This window comes from Oncorhynchus clarkii, chromosome 30 (genome assembly GCF_045791955.1).
Source record: "Oncorhynchus clarkii lewisi isolate Uvic-CL-2024 chromosome 30, UVic_Ocla_1.0, whole genome shotgun sequence".
Lineage (NCBI taxonomy): Eukaryota > Metazoa > Chordata > Actinopteri > Salmoniformes > Salmonidae > Oncorhynchus > Oncorhynchus clarkii.
This window is the reverse complement of record NC_092176.1, coordinates 47400492-47420341: the sequence shown is the minus strand read 5'-3', so window position 1 is coordinate 47420341 and position 19850 is coordinate 47400492. Positions and strand designations below refer to the sequence as shown.

At 45.0% G+C, this 19850-nt stretch overlaps 1 protein-coding gene across 5 annotated transcripts in view; it reads right to left on the bottom strand.

Annotated features, from left to right (window-relative positions):
- LOC139389267 (KN motif and ankyrin repeat domains 1a) overlaps window positions 1–19850 on the bottom strand; it is a 135895-nt gene that overhangs the window by 45116 nt on the left and 70929 nt on the right. The window contains exon 1 of one of the 5 annotated variants that reach the window (XM_071135828.1): window positions 14866–15028. The exons of the other annotated variants lie outside the window; for them this stretch is intronic. The gene's annotated coding sequence lies outside the window, so the exon portion shown is untranslated. Of the gene's footprint in view, window positions 1–14865; window positions 15029–19850 lie in introns of those variants that run through there. 5 annotated transcript variants of the gene reach the window in all.

Below are 19850 nucleotides of genomic sequence, written 5' to 3'. Positions count from 1 at the left end.
TCAGCCATAGTGGAGCCTGAACGTCGAGTGGAGCTATTATCCTCAGCCATAGTGGAGCCTGAACGTCGAGTGGAGCTATTATCCTCAGCCATAGTGGAGCCTGAACGTCGAGTGGAGCTATTATCCTCAGCCATAGTGGAGCCTGAACGTCGAGTGGAGCTATTATCCTCAGCCATAGTGGAGCCTGAACGTCGAGGGGAGCTATTATCCTCAGCCATAGTGGAGCCTGAACGTCGAGTGGAGCTAATGACGGTTTCATTTCTATTTATCCTCAGCCATAGTGGAGCCTGAGGTCGAGTGGAGCTAATGACGGTTTCGCCTATATTACACCGTAGGTGCCTGGAAATACGATGACATTGCTAAAGTAGGCAAATAAGTAGTAGGAAACAACTTGGCCATCATTATGATTTAGTCAAATGTACTTTAGAGAGAGGGCAAAGTTGGTCAAAGTTTTTACCCTTGTAGGGTGACCAAATTAATGGAGGCCAGAGAAAAATGGGGTCAATAATATGGAGAATGGCACAGCATGATGTCAGCTAGTCTGGGTGATATCTGACAGGTTCCCCTGGAACTCGTCATCTTCTCGAGCATGAAGGACATAAAACAATATGTTTTTAAATATTTTAACAAACGTAATATTAATACAAAATTCGGATAATTTTCCAAAAATTTCACAGAGAGCCAGAATTCTTACTGGTTGGTAGGTGACAAATACTGATGTCATGCAAATTAATTACTTAAAAATCATACAATGTGATTTTCTGGATTTTTGTTTTAGATTCCGTCTCTCACAGTTGAAGTGTACCTATGCTAAAAATGACAGACCTCTACATGCTTTGTAAGTAGGAAAACCTGCAAAACGGCAGTGTATCAAACACTTTGTGTTTCTTGTTGTGGTGAGGGTCAAAAGCTTCAAGTTCCTTCGGCGTGGACATCACTTAAAAACCTGAAATGGTACCTATTCAACTTTGGCGGCTGAAGAAATTCGGCATGCCCCCCCCCCCCCCCCCCCCCCCCACCCCCCACCCCAAACTTCTACAGATGCACCATTGAGAGCATTCTGTCGGCCTACATCCCTGCCTGGTACAGGAACTGACCTCAACCACATGGCTCTCTAGAGTGTGGTGCGGTCTGCCCAACGCATAACCATGGGGCACGCCCCACATTAAAAAATACCACAGTTTACTATAGAAAACTACAGTACTTACTATGGAATGTTAGAGTAAAGTGTAGTATACTGTAGAATACTGTACTACACACTGTAGTATCCATCCATCATGTGTAGTACTTGGTATTGAATGTTATAGTATAATACAGTAAATACTACAGTAATATCCACAAAAACACACTTTTTCACTATAGGAAAAACTACAGTTTTTAATTTGTATCCTTTTCACTCCCCCACCCATAACTGAGAGACCGACATGCCATACTGTGTTCCCTACAGGTTATATGTAAAAGACAATGAAATCGTATGCTAAAGTATTTTATAATGTGGGGCTGCTTGCCCTCCAGGACATTTAAAGCACTCTGTGTCAAAGGAAGACCAAGAAGATCATTAAGGAGCTCAGCCACCCGAACTACAGTCTGCTCACCCCGCTACCATCTAGCAGACAGAGACAGTACAGGTACATCAGAGCTGGAACCAAGAGACTGAGACACAGCTTCTATTACCATCAGACTGCAGAACAGCTTCTATCACCAGACCATCAGACTGTAGAACAGCCATCACTTGCCGGCTACCTCCCAGGTACTCTGCCCTGCACCTTGAGTCTGATGCCCCATGTAAAGTTGAAGTCAGCAGTTTACATAACACTCAGGAAGGAGACGCGTTCTCTCTCCTAGAGATGAACGTTCTTTGGTGCGAAAAGTGCAAATCAATCCCAGAACAACAGCAAAGGACCTTGTGAAGATGCTGGAGGAAACAGGTACAAAAGTATCTATATCCACAGTAAAAACGAGTCCTATATCAACATAACCTGAAAGGCAGCTCAGCAAGGAAGGAGCCACTGCTCCAAAACCAACATAAAAAAAGCCAGACTACGGTGTGCAACTGCACATGGGGACAAAGATCACAATGACCATCATTATGTTTGGAGGAAAAAGGGGGAGGCTTGCAAGCCGAAGACCACCATCCAAACCGTGAAGCACGGGGGTGGCAGCATCATGTTGTGGGGGTGCTTTGCTGCAGGAGGGACTGGTGCACTTCACAAAATAGATGGCATCATGAGGGAGAAAAATTATGTGGATATATTGAAGCAACATCTCAAGACATCAGTCAGGAAGTTAAAGCTTGGTCGCAAATGGGTCTTCCAAATGGACAATGACCCCAAGCATACTTCCAAAGTTGTGGCAAAGTGGCTTAAGGACAACAAAGTCAAGGTATTAGAGTGGCCATCACAAAGCCCTGACCTCAATCCTATAGAACATTTGTCTTTTATTTGATATCGTGCTCTATTTTGAACCAACCCATGTGTCAGGTAATGGTGCACGCTTAGGTGTATAATCCACAACAGACAATCACTGCTACAGGTTCAAACACCACTAAACTGTTTCACATACTTCTGCCAGCGAGGTATGAGAGCGAGAGCGAGAGAGAGAGAGAGAGAGAGAGAGAGAGAGAGAGAGAAGGAGAGAGAGAAAAATAGAAAGAGGGAGCTAATTATTTTACTGAGGAGAGGTTGAGTCAGGCTGAAACTATGTGGCTGTAGAGAAACTATGTTATAACAGACACACACTTTTCTAAGACACATACGACGAGCTGCGGTAAACAGTGGTAAAGCTATCATTGACGTTAGTTCATCCGTACGCTGTTTTAAAGTTGTTTTAGTACATTGCGTTCTGGCGACAGGGAATGAACAAAAGTAGAGCACACACTAATCAGATCCAGCAGTTTACAGAACACCAAGAGGGAGATAGGCTGAGAGAGGGATGAGAGGATAGGGAGGAGGGGAGGAGAGAAGAGGAGGGGAGAGAGTAAGGGGAGAGAGGGAGGAGGGGAGAGGAGAAGAGGAAGGGGGAGAGAGGGGAGGAGGGGAAGGGGAGAGAGGGAGGAGGGGAAGGAAAAATAGGGAGGAGGGGAAGGAGAAATAGGGAGGAGGGGAAGGAGAAATAGGGAGGAGGGGAAGGAGAAATAGGGAGGAGAAATAGGGAGGAGGGGAAGGGGAAATAGGGAGGAGAAATAGGGAGGAGGGGAAGGGGAAATAGGGAGGAGAAATAGGGAGGAGGGGAAGGGAGGAGGGGAAGGGGAAATAGGGAGGAGAAATAGGGAGGAGGGGAAGGGAGGAGGGGAAGGGGAAATAGGGAGGAGAAATAGGGAGGAGGGGAAGGGAGGAGGGGAACAGGAAATAGGGAGGAGGGGAAGGGGGAGGAGGGGAAGGGGAAATAGGAAGGGGAAATAGGAAGGGGGGGAAATGGGGAGGAGGGGAAGGGGAAATAGGAAGAGGAAATAGGGAGGAGGGGAAATGGGGAGGAGGGGAAGGGGAAATGTGACAAAAACACATTTACTTGAAGAACAGTGCAGATGCAAAGTTTGGTAACAGAATGTCGGCATAAACAGCACCAACCGTTTTTCTGTTACCAAACTTTAAATCTGCAATGTTCAAATCGTATGACACGTGCGCCGAATACAACAGGTGTAGTAGACCTCACAGTGAAATGCTGAATACAACAGGTGTAGTAGACCTCACAGTGAAATGCTGAATACAACAGGTGTAGTAGACCTTACAGTGAAATGCTGAATACAACAGGTGTAGTAGACCTCACAGTGAAATGCTGAATACAACAGGTGTAGTAGACCTTACAGTGAAATGCTGAATACAACAGGTGTAGTAGACCTCACAGTGAAATACTGAATTCAACAGGTGTAGTAGACCTCACAGTGAAATGCTGAATACAACAGGTGTAGTAGACCTTACAGTGAAATGCTGAATACAACAGGTGTAGTAGACCTCACAGTGAAATACTGAATTCAACAGGTGTAGTAGACCTCACAGTGAAATGCTGAATACAACAGGTGTAGTAGACCTTACAGTGAAATGCTGAATACAACAGGTGTAGTAGACCTCACAGTGAAATGCTGAATACAACAGGTGTAGTAGACCTTACAGTGAAATGCTGAATACAACAGGTGTAGTAGACCTCACAGAAATACTGAATTCAACAGGTGTAGTAGACCTCACAGTGAAATGCTGAATACAACAGGTGTAGTAGACCTCACAGTGAAATGCTACAACAGGTGTAGTAGACCTCACAGTGAAATGCTGAATACAACAGGTGTAGTAGACCTCACAGTGAAATACTGAATTCAACAAGTGTAGTAGACCTCGCAGTGAAATGCTGAATACAACAGGTGTAGTAGACCTTACAGTGAAATGCTGAATACAACAGGTGTAGTAGACCGACAGTGAAATGCTGAATACAACAGGTGTAGTAGACCTTACACTGAATACAACAGGTGTAGTAGACCTTACAGTGAAATGCTGAATACAACAGGTGTAGTAGACCTTATGCTGAATACAACAGGTGTAGTAGACCGCACAGTGAAATGCTGAATACAACAGGTGTAGTAGATCTTACTGTGAAATACTGAATACAACAGGTGTAGTAGACCTTACAGTGAAATGATGAATTACAACAGGTGTAGTAGACCTTACAGTGAAATGCTGAATACAACAGGTGTAGTAGACCTCACAGTGAAATGCTGAATACAACAGGTGTAGTAGACCTTACAGTGAAATGCTGAATACAACAGGTGTAGTAGACCTTACAGTGAAATGCTGAATACAACAGGTGTAGTAGACCTTACAGTGAAATGCTGAATACAACAGGTGTAGTAACCTCACAGTGAAATGCTGAATACAACAGGTGTAGTAGACCTCACAGTGAAATACTGAATACAAACAGGTGTAGTAGACCTCACAGTGAAATGCTGAATACAACAGGTGTAGTAGACCTCACAGTGAAATGCTGAATACAACAGGTGTAGTAGACCTCACAGTGAAATACTGAATACAAACAGGTGTAGAAGTCACAGTGAAATACTGAATACAACAGGTGTAGTAGACCTCACAGTGAAATGCTGAATACAACAGGTGTAGTAGACCTCACAGTGAAATGCTGAATACAACAGGTGTAGTAGACCTGAATACAACAGGTGTAGTAGACCTTACACCTCACAGTGAAATGCTGAATACAACAGGTGTAGTAGACCTCACAGTGAAATGCTGAATACAACAGGTGTAGTAGACCTCACAGTGAAATACTGAATACAAACAGGTGTAGAAGACCTCACAGTGAAATACTGAATACAACAGGTGTAGTAGACCTCACAGTGAAATGCTGAATGAAACAACAGGTGTAGTAGACCTCACAGTTAAATGCTGAATACAACAGGTGTAGTAGACCTCACAGTGAAATGATGAAAACAACAGGTTTAGACCTTATAGTGAAATGCTGAATACAACAGGTGTAGTAGACCTTACAGTGAAATGCTGAATACAACAGGTGTAGTAGACCTCACAGTGAAATGCTGAATACAACAGGTGTAGTAGACCGCACAGTGAAATGCTGAATACAACAGGTGTAGTAGACCTCACAGTGAAATGCTGAATACAACAGGTGTAGTAGACCTTACAGTGAAATGCTGAATACAACAGGTGTAGTAGACCTCACAGTGAAATGCTGAATACAACAGGTGTAGTAGACCTCACAGTGAAATGAATACAACTGAATACAACAGGTGTAGTAGACCTTACAGTGAAATGCTGAATACAACAGGTGTAGTAGACCTCACAGTGAAATGCTGAATACAACAGGTGTAGTAGACACAGTGAAATGCTGAATACAACAGGTGTAGTAGACCTCACAGTGAAATGCTGAATACAACAGGTGTAGTATGCTGAAAACCTAGACCTTACAGTGAAATGCTGAATACAACAGGTGTAGTAGACCTCACAGTGAAATGCTGAATACAACAGGTGTAGTAGACCTCACAGTGAAATGCTGAATACAACAGGTGTAGTAGACCTCACAGTGAAATGCTGAACAACAACAGGTGTAGTAGACCTTACAGTGAAATGCTGAATACAACAGGTGTAGTAGACCTAGACCGCACAGTGAAATGCTGAATACAACAGGTGTAGTAGACCTCACAGTGAAATGCTGAATACAACAGGTGTAGTAGACCTCACAGTGAAATGCTGAATACAACAGGTGTAGTAGACCTCAATACATGAAATGCTGAATACAACAGGTGTAGTAGACCTTACAGTGAAATGCTGAATACAACAGGTGTAGTAGACCTCACAGTGAAATGCTGAATACAACAGGTGTAGTAGACCTTACAGTGAAATGCTGAAAACAACAGGTGTAGTAGACCTCACAGTGAAATGCTGAATACAACAGGTGTAGTAGACCTTACAGTGAAATGCTGAATACAACAGGTGTAGTAGACCTTACAGTGAAATGCTGAATACAACAGGTGTAGTAACCTCACAGTGAAATGCTGAATACAACAGGTGTAGTAGACCTCACAGTGAAATGCTGAATACAACAGGTATAGTAGACCTTACAGTGAAATGCTGAATACAACAGGTGTAGTAGACCTCACAGTGAAATGCTGAATACAACAGGTGTAGTAGACCTCACAGTGAAATACTGAATACAAACAGTAGAAGACCTCACAGTGCTGAATACAACAGGTGTAGTAGACCTCACAGTGAAATGCTGAATACAACAGGTGTAGTAGACCTCACAGTGAAATGCTGAATACAACAGGTGTAGTAGACCTCACAGTGAAATGCTGAATACAACAGGTGTAGTAGACCTCACAGTGAAATGCTGAATACAACAGGTGTAGTAGACCTAGTAGACCGCACAGTGAAATGCTGAATACAACAGGTGTAGTAGACCTCACAGTGAAATGCTGAATACAACAGGTGTAGTAGACCTTACAGTGAAATGCTGAATACAACAGGTGTAGTAGACCTCACAGTGAAATGCTGAATACAACAGGTGTAGTAGACCTCACAGTGAAATGCTGAATACAACAGGTGTAGTAGACCTCACAGTGAAATGCTGAATACAACAGGTGTAGTAGACCTCACAGTGAAATGCTGAATACAACAGGTGTAGTAGACCTCACAGTGAAATGCTGAATACAACAGGTGTAGTAGACCTCACAGTGAAATGCTGAATACAACAGGTGTAGTAGACCTTACAGTGAAATGCTGAATACAACAGGTGTAGTAGACCTTACAGTGAAATGCTGAATACAACAGGTGTCACAGTGAAATGCTGAATACAACAGGTGTAGTAGACCTCACAGTGAAATGCTGAATACAACAGGTGTAGTAGACCTCACAGTGAAATGCTGAATACAACAGGTGTCACAGTGAAATGATGAAAACAACAGGTTTACAGTGAAATGCTGAATACAACAGGTGTAGTAGACCTTACAGTGAAATGCTGAATACAACAGGTGTAGTAGACCTTACAGTGAAATGCTGAATACAACAGGTGTAGTAGACCTTACAGTGAAATGCTGAATACAACAGGTGTAGTAACCTCACAGTGAAATGCTGAATACAACAGGTGTAGTAGACCTCACAGTGAAATGCTGAATACAACAGGTATAGTAGACCTTACAGTGAAATGCTGAATACAACAGGTGTAGTAGACCTCACAGTGAAATGCTGAATACAACAGGTGTAGTAGACCTCACAGTGAAATACTGAATACAAACAGGTGTAGAAGACCTCACAGTGAAATACTGAATACAACAGGTGTAGTAGACCTCACAGTGAAATGCTGAATACAACAGGTGTAGTAGACCTCACAGTGAAATGCTGAATACAACAGGTGTAGTAGACCTCACAGTTAAATGCTGAATACAACAGGTGTAGTAGACCTCACAGTGAAATGATGAAAACAACAGGTTTAGACCTTATAGTGAAATGCTGAATACAACAGGTGTAGTAGACCTTACAGTGAAATGCTGAATACAACAGGTGTAGTAGACCTCACAGTGAAATGCTGAATACAACAGGTGTAGTAGACCGCACAGTGAAATGCTGAATACAACAGGTGTAGTAGACCTCACAGTGAAATGCTGAATACAACAGGTGTAGTAGACCTTACAGTGAAATGCTGAATACAACAGGTGTAGTAGACCTCACAGTGAAATGCTGAATACAACAGGTGTAGTAGACCTTACAGTGAAATGCTGAATACAACAGGTGAAGTAGACCTCACAGTGAAATGCTGAATACAACAGGTGTAGTAGACCTCACAGTGAAATGCTGAATACAACAGGTGTAGTAGACCTTACAGTGAAATGCTGAATACAACAGGTGTAGTAGACCTTACAGTGAAATGCTGAATACAACAGGTGTAGTAGACCTCACAGTGAAATGCTGAATACAACAGGTGTAGTAGACCTCACAGTGAAATGCTGAATACAACAGGTGTAGTAGACCTTACAGTGAAATGCTGAATACAACAGGTGTAGTAGACCTTACAGTGAAATGCTGAATACAACAGGTGTAGTAGACCTTACAGTGAAATGCTGAAAACAACAGGTGTAGTAGACCTTACAGTGAAATGCTGAATACAACAGGTGTAGTAGACCTCACAGTGAAATGCTGAATACAACAGGTGTAGTAGACCTCACAGTGAAATGCTGAATACAACAGGTGTAGTAGACCTCACAGTGAAATGCTGAATACAACAGGTGTAGTAGACCTCACAGTGAAATGATGAAAACAACAGGTTTAGACCTTATAGTGAAATGCTGAATACAACAGGTGTAGTAGACCTTACAGTGAAATGCTGAATACAACAGGTGTAGTAGACCTCACAGTGAAATGCTGAATACAACAGGTGTAGTAGACCGCACAGTGAAATGCTGAATACAACAGGTGTAGTAGACCTCACAGTGAAATGCTGAATACAACAGGTGTAGTAGACCTTACAGTGAAATGCTGAATACAACAGGTGTAGTAGACCTCACAGTGAAATGCTGAATACAACAGGTGTAGTAGACCTTACAGTGAAATGCTGAAAACAACAGGTGTAGTAGACCTTACAGTGAAATGCTGAATACAACAGGTGTAGTAGACCTCACAGTGAAATGCTGAATACAACAGGTGTAGTGGACCTTACAGTGAAATGCTGAATACAACAGGTGTAGTAGACCTTACAGTGAAATGCTGAATACAACAGGTGTAGTAGACCTCACAGTGAAATGCTGAATACAACAGGTGTAGTAGACCTCACAGTGAAATGCTGAATACAACAGGTGTAGTAGACCTTACAGTGAAATGCTGAATACAACAGGTGTAGTAGACCTTACAGTGAAATGCTGAAAACAACAGGTGTAGTAGACCTTACAGTGAAATGCTGAATACAACAGGTGTAGTAGACCTCACAGTGAAATGCTGAATACAACAGGTGTAGTAGACCTCACAGTGAAATGCTGAATACAACAGGTGTAGTAGACCTCACAGTGAAATGCTGAATACAACAGGTGTAGTAGACCTCACAGTGAAATGCTGAATACAACAGGTGTAGTAGACCTTACAGTGAAATGCTGAATACAACAGGTGTAGTAGACCTCACAGTGAAATGCTGAATACAACAGGTGTAGTAGACCTCACAGTGAAATGCTGAATACAACAGGTGTAGTAGACCTCACAGTGAAATGCTGAATACAACAGGTGTAGTAGACCTTACAGTGAAATGCTGAATACAACAGGTGTAGTAGACCTCACAGTGAAAGGCTGAATACAACAGGTGTAGTAGACCTCACAGTGAAATGATGAAAACAACAGGTTTAGACCTTATAGTGAAATGCTGAATACAACAGGTGTAGTAGACCTTACAGTGAAATGCTGAATACAACAGGTGTAGTAGACCTCACAGTGAAATGCTGAATACAACAGGTGTAGTAGACCGCACAGTGAAATGCTGAATACAACAGGTGTAGTAGACCTCACAGTGAAATGCTGAATACAACAGGTGTAGTAGACCTCACAGTGAAATGCTGAATACAACAGGTGTAGTAGACCTCACAGTGAAATGCTGAATACAACAGGTGTAGTAGACCTTATAGTGAAATGCTGAAAACAACAGGTTTAGACCTTATAGTGAAATGCTGAAAACAACAGGTTTAGACCTTATAGTGAAATGCTTACTTACAAGCCCTTAATGCTTTAAGAAGATAAGCAAAATAATAATAAGTTTAAAAAAATGTAAATAAAAGTAACAACTAATTAAACAACTAATTAATGTGTTTTTGTAAAAAGTTCAGTGGAACATACTGAAGGCCCAATGCATCCGTTTTTATCTCAATATCAAATAATTTCTGGGTAACCATTAAGTACCTTACTGTGATTGTTTTCAATTAAAATGGTCAGCACTTAACAAAATTAGCTTCTTAGCAAAGAGAAATGTCTCAAGCAAGAATTTAGCGAGGACTGTCTAGGGGTGGTCTTAGTGGGGAGGGGAAAACTGGAAACCATCTGATATTGGCAGAGAGGTTTGGAGCTCGTTTTCTTATTGGTCTAACTATAATATAAAACGCAACATGTAAAGTGTTGGGCCCATGTTTCATGTTTCATGTTTCATGTTTCATGAGCTGAAACAAAAGAAAACTAAATGTGTCATATGCATAAAAAACTTATTTCTCTCAAATGTTGTGGACAAATTTGTTTTCATCCCTGTTAGTGAGCATTTCTCCTTTGCCAAGACAGGTGTGGCATATCAAGAATCTGATTAAACAGCATGATCATTACACAGGTGCACCTTGTGCAGGCGACAATAAAAGGCCACACAAACTGTCAGAAACCATTTCCGAGAAGCTCAGCTGTGTGCTCGTCGTCCTCACCAGAGTCTTGACCTGACTGCAGTTCGGTGCCGTAACCGACATCAGTGGGCAAATGTTCACCTTCGATGGCCACTGGCCTCGCTGGAGAAGTGTGCTCTTCACGGATGAATCCCGGTTTCAACTGTACCAGGCAGATGGCAGACATTGTGTATGGTGTCATGTGGGCGAGCGGTTTGCTAATGTTAACATTGTGAACAGAGTGCCCCATGGTGGTGGTGAGGTTATGGTATGGGCAGGTATAAGCTACAGACAACAAACACAATTGCATTTTATCGATGGCAATTTGAATGCACAGAGATACCGTGATGAGATCCTGAGGCCCATTGTCGTACCATTCATCCACTGTCATTGCCTCATGTTTCAGTATGATAATGCACAGCCCCTTGTCTCAAGGATCTGCACACAGTTCTTGGAAGCTGAAAATGCCGTCATACTCAACATGTCACCCATTGAGCATGTTTGGGATGCTCTGGATCGAGGTGTACGACAGCGTGATCAAGTTCCCACCTAAATCCACCAACTTCTCGCAGCCATTGAAGAGGAGTGGGATACTATTCCACAGGCCACAATCAACAGCCTGATCAACTCTATGTGAAGGAGATGTGTCGCGCTGCATGAGGCAACCAGATACTGACTGGTTTTCTGATCCACGACCCTACTTCTTTTTAAAGGTATCTGTGACCAACAGAGTCATATCTGTATTCCCAGTCATGTGAAATCCATAGATTAGGACCTAATGAATTTATTTAAATGGACTGATTTCCTTTTATGAGCTGTAACTCAGTAAAATCTTTGAAATTGTTGCATGTTGCGTTTCTATTTTTGTTCAGTGTAATTTAGCGCCTCCATATCATCAGGCCAAAACAAACTCTAACACCAAAAGGGCAAATTTCATAATTTCACAGTATTATTCCAACCTCAAAGTGTGGAAATACACGTGCCTGTATGACCTCCCTACAACGCATGGGCATGCTCCTGATGAGGTGGCGGATGGTCTCCTGAGGGATCTCCTCCCAGACCTGGACTAAAGCATCCCCCAACTCCTGGACAGTCTGTGGGGCAATGTGGCGTTGGTGGATGGAGCGAGACATGATGTCCCAGATGTGCTCAATTGGATTCAGGTCTGGGGAACGGGCGCGCCAGTCCATAGCATCAATGCCTTCCTCTTGCAGCAACTGCTGACACACTCCAGCCACAGAGGTCTAGAGGTCTAGCATGAGGTCTAGCATGGTCTTGCATTAGGAGGAACCCAGGGCCAACCGCACCAGCATATATGGTCTCACAAGGGGTCTGAGGATCCCATCTCGGTACCTAATGGCAGTCAGGCTACCTCTGGCGAGCACATGGAGGGCTGTGCGGCCCCCCAAAGAAATGCCACCCCACACCATGACTGACCCACCGCCAAACCGGTCATGCTGGAGGATGTTGCAGGCAGCAGAACGTTCTCCACGGCGTCTCCAGACTGTCACCTCTGTCACGTGCTCAGTGTGAACCTGCTTTCATCTGTGAAGAGCACAGGGCGCCAGTGGCAAATTTGCCAATCTTGGTGTTCTCTGGCAAATGCCAAATGTCCTGCATGGTGTTGGGCTGTAAGCACAACCCCCACCTGTGGACGTCGGGCCCTCATACCACCCTCATGGAGTCTGTTTCTGACCGTTTGAGCAGACACATGCACATTTGTGGCCTGCTGGAGGTCATTTTGCAGGGCTCTGGCAGTGCTCCTCCTGCTCCTCCTTGCACAAAGGCGGAGGTAGCGGTCCTGCTGCTGGGTTGTTGCCCTCCTACTTCCTCCTCCCCATCTCCCGATGTACTGGCCTATCTCCTGGTAGCGCCTCCATGCTCTGGACACTACGCTGACAGACACAGCAAACCTTTTTGCCACAGCTCGCATTGATGTGCCATCCTGGATGAGCTGCACTACCTGAGCCACTTGTGTGGGTTGTAGACTCCGTCTCATGCTACCACTAGAGTGAAAGCACCGTCAGCATTCAAAAGTGACCAAAACATCAGCCAGGAAGCATAAGAACTGAGAAGTGGTCTGTGGTCACCACCTGCAGAACCACTCCTTTATTGGGGGTGTCTTGCTAATTGCCTATAATTTCCACCTGTTGTCTATTCCATTTGCACAACAGCATGTGAAATTTATTGTCAATCAGTGTTGCTTCCTAAGTGGACAGTCTGATTTCACAGAAGTGTGATTGACTTGGAGTTACATTGTGTTGTTTAAGTGTTCCCTTTATTTTTTTGAGCAGTGTATATACACAGCAAAATCACATTTTTGACTGCACTGGGCCTTTAACAGTAGTCCTTATGCAGAGAGTTTGATTAACGTTGAAATCAATGGGTTTTGTTTGACATACATTTTAAAGTATAATTCTGTTACCGTGGAATTGGAGTAGATGGAGGTAAACACACAGTCTTCCACTTGGGTGAAAAGAACTTGGCAACATTAATACAGTCTCCAAATAGAAACACTGACTAACCCATCAGGAATATAGGAACTCTGTTTCCCAGACAGGGAAAGGACTAGGAGGTAAGCTAACAGCTATGGTGATTACTAACGTCTAAAACTGCCTAGATGCCAGGAGAAGAGGGGGCCAAGGGGTCAGTCAAAGCTGCTTACAGCACAGTCCAAATTCCTCCAACTGAAAACGCCTTCCTTTCCTCCGTCAGAGAGAGAGAGCTTCAGAATGTCAGGAGACTGTCGGCTACATTCAGACAGGAGAGTCTATGGTAGATGACAAGGCTGGTCAAACACATATTTCCTTGTCTTGCTATGTGTGGAACCTTTCCAGACTAAAGAAAACATTGGAAAATGGCTCAGCGCTCGGCTCCTTCTTCCCTCCAGAGGGGGGGTTAGGGTGGCTCAGCTCCTTCTTCCCTCCAGAAGGAGATTAGGGTGGCTCAGCTCCTTCTTCCCTCCAGAGGGGGGGTTAGGGTGGCTCAGCTCCTTCTTCCCTCCAGAAGGAGATTAGGGTGGCTCAGCTCCTTCTTCCCTCCAGAAGGAGATTAGGGTGGCTCAGCTCCTTCTTCCCTCCAGAGGGAGATTAGGGTGGCTCAGCTCCTTCTTCCCTCCAGAGGGGGGGTTAGGGTGGCTCAGCTCCTTCTTCCCTCCAGAAGGAGATTAGGGTGGCTCAGCTCCTTCTTCCCTCCAGAAGGAGATTAGGGTGGCTCAGCTCCTTTTTCCCTCCAGAGGGGGGGTTAGGGTGGCTCAGCTCCTTCTTCCCTCCAGAAGGAGATTAGGGTGGCTCAGCTCCTTCTTCCCTCCAGAAGGAGATTAGGGTGGCTCAGCTCCTTCTTCCCTCCAGAGGGAGATTAGGGTGGCTCAGCTCCTTCTTCCCTCCAGAGGGGGGGTTAGGGTGGCTCAGCTCCTTCTTCCCTCCAGAAGGAGATTAGGGTGGCTCAGCTCCTTCTTCCCTCCAGAGGGAGATTAGGGTGGCTCAGCTCCTTTTTCCCTCCAGAGGGAGATTAGGGTGGCTCAGCTCCTTCTTCCCTCCAGAGGGGGGGTTAGGGTGGCTCAGCTCCTTCTTCCCTCCAGGGGGGGGTTAGAGTGGCTCAGCTCCTTTTTCCCTCCAGAGGGGGGTTAGTGTGGCTCAGCTCCTTCTTCCCTCCAGAGAGAGGTTAGGGTGGCTCAGCTCCTTCTTCCCTCCAGAGAGAGGTTAGGGTGGCTCAGCTCCTTCTTCCCTCCAGAGAGAGGTTAGGGTGGCTCAGCTCCTTCTTCCCTCCAGAGGGAGATTAGGGTGGCTCAGCTCCTTCTTCCCTCCAGAGGGGGGTTAGGGTTGCTCAGCTCCTTCTTCCCTCCAGAGGGAGATTAGGGTGGCTCAGCTCCTTCTTCCCTCCAGCCTCATACAGCTCCAGTACCTCTCAGTCTGACCAGACCCAGTCTCTACCCCTCATTCAGTTCAAACAGAGACAATTCCACAGCTAAGCCCGATGTTAAAACCTCCTCACTGCCCCCACAATGTTCAGGCTTCACTTACCTCAGTCAAACAGCCGTTGCTCTGCAGTTTATTTTTCTCCCTCTAAGGCTGCTGTGTTGGACTTTAGTAGCTAAACAGAACAGGCTGCCAAGCTAGCTAGCTAGCTCACTGCCCTCTCTCTCCCTCTAAATCTTCAGTTCATGAGGGGAAAAATTCCACTATTGGTGTAAACTCAGCCAAGCCCAGCTCATGCTGGCATAGGCTGACGGGATCGACCAATCACAGAACAATTTCCCTCCCTGTTCTCCGCCCAAAACAGGAGGGCCTTATTCAGACAAACTCTTCTTGCTCTGTTCCACACTGCTCTGACGACACAGACACACAGCTAGTACAGTGTTCCAGTTACTCAACAGATATGTTTGACTCGTTTCAGGAAACTAGGCACGTGTCATGGGTCACTAATTCACAGGAGAGTTATTTGAACTTAAACCTTTTTTTTCTTCTTTTTTTAAATCAAAATGTGTTGGTTTTTTTGCAGAAATTCCTTCTGTAACATGTGAACTTTCATGTGGCTTAATATCAAACTTGTATGTCATCTGTAAATACGAATAAAATAGTTAAATTACGAGCCTTGTTGTTTCAACCACAGAAAAAGTCAGCAACCTTCCAGCTGACCATGATTGGCTGAGATAATGAGTGGGCTGGACATGCCGAGAGATGAGTTCGGATTGGTCTGCCATGTAGAACCCTTCTGTCTATTGGAGCTGGTCAGTAGGTGTAGGTAATCCTGTCTAATGCTGCTTTTTAAAAAATGTATCACATAGTAGAACTGCATAAGTGTTGCTTTCCACATTCTGGAGGACTGAGTTTTGAAATCAGTGGAATTAGAAAATGATAACTAAGGAGACGGATATTACACATATTTTCACCTTCAAACTAAAGGCAACCATGGCATCTGTGATCGAGCATTTTCAGTACACTACGGCACTCCACATTATATTTACGAACACACCCTTAGTATAAACCCGCATTCAGTCTTGAAATCTAGTGTCAAATATGAATCCTTAAAGAGATGAGTGGAGCTCAAGCTTAATGGGTTGTGAACGATGCTGAATGAGTGGAGACAAAGAAGAGCTCTCCAGTCGTAGTACCAAAACATTCAAGGGCCATTTTCTCAAAGGTGAGGTTTTATCAACTTTATCAACTTTCAAAGCAGAAAGACTTTCCCATTGTTCCTCAACTGTAGTGTATGATGTTGTAGCTCTGAGACTCTACTTTTATCCAGTTTAAAAACACAACATTTCAAATGTTGCTACAAAAGACTGAATGGAGCCAGTCACAACGTAGTAGTGTTGGTTCAGTAGGTCCACTACAGCACCGACCAGGTTATTATCCAGTAGGTCCACTACAGCACCGACCAGGTTATTATCCAGTAGGTCCACTTCAGCACCGACCAGGTTATTATCCAGTAGGTCCACTACAGCACCGACCAGGTTATTATCCAGTAGGTCCACTACAGCACCGACCAGGTTATTATCCAGTAGGTCCACTACAGCACCAACCAGGTTATTATCTAGTAGGTCAACTACAGCACCGACCAGGTTATTATCCAGTAGGTCCACTACAGCACCGACCAGGTTATTATCCAGTAGGTCAACTACAGCACCGACCAGGTTATTATCTAGTAGGTCCACTACAGCATCGACCAGGTTATTATCCAGTAGGTCCACTACAGCACCGACCAGGTTATTATCCAGTAGGTCCACTACAGCACCGACCAGGTTATTATCCAGTAGGTCCACTACAGCACCGACCAGGTTATTATCCAGTAGGTCCACTACAGCACCGACCAGGTTATTATCCAGTAGGTCCACTACAGCACCGACCAGGTTATTATCCAGTAGGTCCACTACAGCACCGACCAGGTTATTATCCAGTAGGTCAACTACAGCACCGACCAGGTTATTATCCAGTAGGTCCACTACAGCACCGACCAGGTTATTATTTAGTAGGTCAACTACAGCACCGACCAGGTTATTATCCAGTAGGTCCACTACAGCACCGACCAGGTTATTATCCAGTAGGTCCACTACAGCACCGACCAGGTTATTATCCAGTAGGTCCACTACAGCACCGACCAGGTTATTATCCAGTAGGTCCACTTCAGCACCGACCAGGTTATTATCCAGTAGGTCCACTACAGCACCGACCAGGTTATTATCCAGTAGGTCAACTACAGCACCGACCAGGTTATTATCCAGTAGGTCCACTACAGCACCGACCAGGTTATTATCCAGTAGGTCCACTACAGCACCGACCAGGTTATTATCCAGTAGGTCCACTACAGCACCGACCAGGTTATTATCCAGTAGGTCCACTACAGCACCGACCAGGTTATTATCCAGTAGGTCCACTACAGCACCGACCAGGTTATTATCCAGTAGGTCCACTACAGCACCGACCAGGTTATTATCCAGTAGGTCCACTACAGCACCGACCAGGTTATTATCCAGTAGGTCCACTACAGCACCGACCAGGTTATTATCCAGTAGGTCCACTACAGCACCGACCAGGTTATTATCCAGTAGGTCCACTACAGCACCGACCAGGTTATTATCTAGTAGGTCAACTACAGCACCGACCAGGTTATTATCCAGTAGGTCCACTACAGCACCGACCAGGTTATTATTTAGTAGGTCAACTACAGCACCGACCAGGTTATTATCCAGTAGGTCCACTACAGCACCGACCAGGTTATTATCTAGTAGGTCAACTACAGCACCGACCAGGTTATTATCCAGTAGGTCCACTTCAGCACCGACCAGGTTATTATCCAGTAGGTCCACTACAGCACCGACCAGGTTATTATCTAGTAGGTCAACTACAGCACCGACCAGGTTATTATCCAGTAGGTCCACTACAGCACCGACCAGGTTATTATCCAGTAGGTCCACTACAGCACCGACCAGGTTATTATCTAGTAGGTCCACTACAGCACCGACCAGGTTATTATCCAGTAGGTCCACTACAGCACCGACCAGGTTATTATCCAGTAGGTCCACTACAGCACCGACCAGGTTATTATCCAGTAGGTCCACTACAGCACCGACCAGGTTATTATCCAGTAGGTCCACTACAGCACCGACCAGGTTATTATCCAGTAGGTCCACTACAGCACCGACCAGGTTATTATCCAGTAGGTCCACTACAGCACCGACCAGGTTATTATCCAGTAGGTCAACTACAGCACCGACCAGGTTATTATCCAGTAGGTCCACTACAGCACCGACCAGGTTATTATCCAGTAGGTCCACTACAGCACCGACCAGGTTATTATCCAGTAGGTCCACTACAGCACCGACCAGGTTATTATCCAGTAGGTCAACTACAGCACCGACCAGGTTATTATCTAGTAGGTCCACTACAGCACCGACCAGGTTATTATCCAGTAGGTCCACTACAGCACCGACCAGGTTATTATCCAGTAGGTCCACTACAGCACCGACCAGGTTATTATCCAGTAGGTCCACTACAGCACCGACCAGGTTATTATCCAGTAGGTCCACTACAGCACCGACCAGGTTATTATCCAGTAGGTCCACTACAGCACCGACCAGGTTATTATCCAGTAGGTCCACTACAGCACCGACCAGGTTATTATCTAGTAGGTCAACTACAGCACCGACCAGGTTATTATCCAGTAGGTCCACTACAGCACCGACCAGGTTATTATTTAGTAGGTCAACTACAGCACCGACCAGGTTATTATCCAGTAGGTCCACTACAGCACCGACCAGGTTATTATCTAGTAGGTCAACTACAGCACCGACCAGGTTATTATCCAGTAGGTCCACTTCAGCACCGACCAGGTTATTATCCAGTAGGTCCACTACAGCACCGACCAGGTTATTATCTAGTAGGTCAACTACAGCACCGACCAGGTTATTATCCAGTAGGTCCACTACAGCACCGACCAGGTTATTATCCAGTAGGTCCACTACAGCACCGACCAGGTTATTATCCAGTAGGTCCACTACAGCACCGACCAGGTTATTATCCAGTAGGTCCACTACAGCACCGACCAGGTTATTATCCAGTTGGTCCACTACAGCACCGACCAGGTTATTATCCAGTAGGTCCACTTCAGCACCGACCAGGTTATTATCCAGTAGGTCCACTACAGCACCGACCAGGTTATTATCCAGTAGGTCCACTACAGCACCGACCAGGTTATTATCCAGTAGGTCCACTACAGCACCGACCAGGTTATTATCTAGTAGGTCAACTACAGCACCGACCAGGTTATTATCCAGTAGGTCCACTACAGCACCGACCAGGTTATTATCCAGTAGCTCAACCACAGCACCGACCAGGTTATTATCTAGTAGGTCCACTACAGCACCGACCAGGTTATTATCCAGTAGGTCCACTACAGCACCGACCAGGTTATTATCCAGTAGGTCCACTACAGCACCGACCAGGTTATTATCCAGTAGGTCCACTACAGCACCGACCAGGTTATTATCCAGTAGGTCCACTACAGCACCGACCAGGTTATTATCCAGTAGGTCCACTACAGCACCGACCAGGTTATTATCCAGTAGGTCCACTTCAGCACCGACCCGGTTATCATCTAGTAGGTCCACTATTGCACCGACCAGGTTATTATCCAGTAGGTCCACTACAACACCGACCAGGTTATTATCTAGTAGGTCCACTACAACACTGACCAGGTTATTATCTAGTAGGTCAACTACAGCACTGACCAGGTTATTATCCAGTAGGTTCACTACAACACCGACCAGGTTATTATCCAGTAGGTCCACTACAGCACCGACCAGGTTATTATCCAGTAGGTCAACTACAGCACTGACCAGGTTATTATCTAGTAGGTCCACTACAGCACCGACCAGGTTATTATCTAGTAGGTCCACTACAGCACCGGCCAGGTTATTATCTAGTAGGTCCACTACAACACCGACCAGGTTATTATCTAGTAGGTCCACTACAGCACCGACCAGGTTATTATCTAGTAGGTCCACTAC